Genomic DNA, 3383 nt, shown 5'->3' with positions numbered 1-3383 from the left:
AGTGCTGGGATTATAGGCTTGAGCCACCGCGCCCGGCCTGATTTATTTTTTAAAATCTTTTTTTGATACGGAGTTTCACTCTTGTTGCCCAGGCTGGAGTGCAATGGCACGATCTTGGCTCACTGCAACCTCTGCCTTCCAGGTTCAAGTGATTCTCCTGCCTCAGACTCCCAGGTAGTTGGGATTACAGGCACATACCACCATGCCCGGCTAATTTTTGTATTTTTAGTAGAAACAGGATTTCACCACGTTGGCCAGACTGGTCTTGAACTCCTTACCTCAAGTGATCAGCTGATCCCAGCCTCCTCAAATCCTGGGATTACAGGTGTGAACTACCACACCCAGCGTCGGACTAGTCTTTTAGATCCTGGTAAATATACTCCCTGGAATGAGACTACCACCAGGACCAAGTTCCTGAACAATACCCCACCCAGCTTTGGCTGCCCCCCACCAATGTAATATTTATAACAAAAAGTAGGAGTGGGTGTATACATGCACTGGCATAAAAAGCACAAACTATGCCTATGAAGTCAGCTGCATAGAATGCCTGAAAAATGGAATAACCAACACAGTTTCCTTAATCTTGCATAAGTTGCTCATGCCTGTAATCCCAGCACTTTGGGAGGCCAAGGCGGGTGGATGGCTTCAAGTCAGGAGTTCGAGACCAGTCTAGGCAACATGGCGATACCTCATCTCTGCAAAAACTACAAAAATTAGCCAGGTGTGGTGGTATACATCTGCGGTCTAAGCCACTTAGGAGGCTGAGGTGGGAGGATCACCTGAGTTCAGGAGGTCAAGGCTGCATTGAGCCATGATCTTACCACTGCACTCCACCTGCGTCTAGACCCAGTTGCTATATTTCCTCTCACTCAGAAGGCAGTAGCTTTCTTATCTCCCTTTTCTCATAAAATAGTTCCTTGGATCAGAATGTTAAGTCCCTGAAGCAGGGACGGATGTATTTTTTTTTTTCTTTTTGAGACAGTCTCACTCTGTTGCCCAGGCTGGAATGCAGTGGCATGATCTTGGCTCACTGCAACCTCCACCTCCCAGGTTCAAGTGATGCTCCTGCCTCAGCCTTGAATTATAGGTGCATGCCACCATGCCCAGCTAATTTTTGTATTTTTAGTTGAGACGGGGTTTCACCATGTTGGTCAGGCTGGTCTTGAACTCCTGACCTCGTGATCTGCCTGTCTTGGCCTCCCAAAGTGCTGGGATTACAGGCGTGAGCCACCAAGACTAGCCCAGATACATTTTTTTAAACATGAGTCTTTTTTTTTCACCACAAAAATTACCAACAATGAGTTTCTTTATTACTCTGTTTTTATTTCTACTGATGTCTCCACTCCCCAGTTACTACCATAATCAAAAGAGGCCTGTTCTCTGTGGCTTACTGGATAAAATGTAATATTAGTACTTAGAATAAGGCTTGGATCTCAAGTACAAGTTTCTACTTCACACCAGAATGCTGGAGCAAGTGTCCTATGGCTGGGCAAGAGCGTATGAAAAAAACTGGGGGTCAGATGCGGTGGCTCATCCCTGTAATCCCAGCACTTTGGGAGACCAGCCTGGCCAACGTACCAAAACTTGGCCTCTACCAAAAATAAAAAAATTAGCCAGGCATGGTGGCATGTGCCTGTAATTCCACCTACTCAGGAGGCTGAGGCAGGAGAATCATTGGAACCCGGGAAGCAGAGGTTCCAGTGAGCCGAGATCGCACCACTGCACTCCAGCCTAGGCAACAGAGCAAGACTCCATCTCAAAAAAACAAAAAACAAGAAAACCTGGATTTTATCTACCTTTCTTTATCTCTTTACTCAATTGCTCAAATACCAAATGTCTGTTGAGTGCTAACTCTATTGCAAAGCACAACTGCAAGGGGCGAAAAAAAAAATCAGGAATGCAAAAAGTATTTGCTTTGTAATTACAGACTGTTACACTCACATAAGGCATCAAAGGAAGAGGTCAGATAGGAGAATGTTTGAGAGAATAAAAGAAAAAAAAGAACAAATGAAGAGAGGCTGTGTTTGACAGTCAACTGCAAGTTTGGAGAACTCTGGTCTTCAGGTGGCAGGGAATAGAGAATGCCCAGTATCAGTGCCCTTACACAGTGGAAAGCACTGACTCAGGTACAAGCCAGGCCAATGGCAACCAAGGTGACACACCTTTTTGTCACCATCACCCTTCCGGCAGGGTCCCTTCAATGCAGTCTCAGAGCCAACCACCATACCCTCTTATCAACCACCTTTACAATCTCCAGGGCTATTTACGAGCTGACACCCTCAACAAGTCAGCTTTCAGTACAAACTCCTAGAAAGGCAGGTCAAAAGTCTGACTCCAGAGAAAAAGGCAATGCTCCCTCTCACAGCTGGGTTAAGCAAAGCTGGAAAACTCAAAGGCATATTGTTGAAAACAAGTACCCAGTGTCCAGATCAGTAAACAGTGTTCCTCACAGAAAGAAAACTCTCCATTGTGCCCAAATGGCTTCAGGTCCAGGCCGGGCCCTTCCCCTGCTCTGTTGTCAGTCTCTCTCCCTGGAGGTGCCCCTAAGGACTGAGACAGATGGCCTGACAGTGAGAACGAGCCACGGAAAGCATTACCTGCCTGATTCTTTCCTTCCTTCTTTGCAGTCAGTCCCTAGAAGGCCAAAGGAGCAATTACTGGCAATTTAGCAGCTTCTGCTCAAGTTCCTGGGAATTCTGACTTTTATCGATGCCAATGCTGTATGATTAAGGGGAAAAAAAGGAATTTAAAATATTCATGCGAACGTCTTTTTTTTCTTTTTCATGTGAGACAGGGTCTCATTATGCTGCTCAGGCTGGAGCGCAGTGAGTTTGAGCTCACTCCAGCCTCAAACGCCTGAGCTCAAGCGATCCTCCCAGCTCAGCCTCCCAAGTAGCTAGGACTTAAGGTGTGCACCACCACATCTGCCTGAGTTTTTAAAACTTTTTTTGTAGAAATAGGGCCTTGCTATGTTGCCCAGGCTGGTCTCAATCTCCTGGCCTGAGGTGATCCTCCTGCCTCAGCCTCCCAAACTGCTGGCAATACAGGCGTGAGTCACCAAGTCCAGCCTAAACTTCATTTCTAATCAAGATATTTAGAGAAAAGGAAAAAAAGACAGAATGCTTATTATATGCTATTAAACACCAATTAAGACAACCACAGGCCGGGCGCGGTGGCTCAAGCCTGTAATCCCAGCACTTTGGGAGGCCGAGGCGGGTGGATCACGAGGTCAACAGATCGAGACCATCCTGGTCAACGTGGTGAAACCCCGTCTCTACTAAAAATACAGAAAAAAATTAGCTGGGCATGGTGGCGCGTGCCTGTAATCCCAGCGACTCAGGGGGCTGAGGCAGGAGAATTGCCTGAACCCAGGAGACGGAGGT

At 46.7% G+C, this 3383-nt stretch overlaps 1 protein-coding gene across 2 annotated transcripts in view; it reads right to left on the bottom strand.

The window, feature by feature from the left end:
* Window positions 1-3383, bottom strand: part of ZNF3 (zinc finger protein 3) — a 19545-nt gene that overhangs the window by 13584 nt on the left and 2578 nt on the right. For both annotated transcript variants that reach the window (XM_017533646.2, XM_017533644.2), the window contains exon 2: window positions 2598-2718. The gene's annotated coding sequence lies outside the window, so the exon portion shown is untranslated. The remainder of the gene's footprint in view (window positions 1-2597; window positions 2719-3383) is intronic.

The sequence above is a fragment of the Cebus imitator genome, unplaced genomic scaffold (genome assembly GCF_001604975.1).
Source record: "Cebus imitator isolate Cc_AM_T3 unplaced genomic scaffold, Cebus_imitator-1.0 Scaffold82, whole genome shotgun sequence".
NCBI classification, from domain to species: domain Eukaryota; kingdom Metazoa; phylum Chordata; class Mammalia; order Primates; family Cebidae; genus Cebus; species Cebus imitator.
The sequence above is the reverse complement of the archived record's forward strand: the minus strand, read 5'-3'. Positions and strand labels throughout refer to the sequence as shown.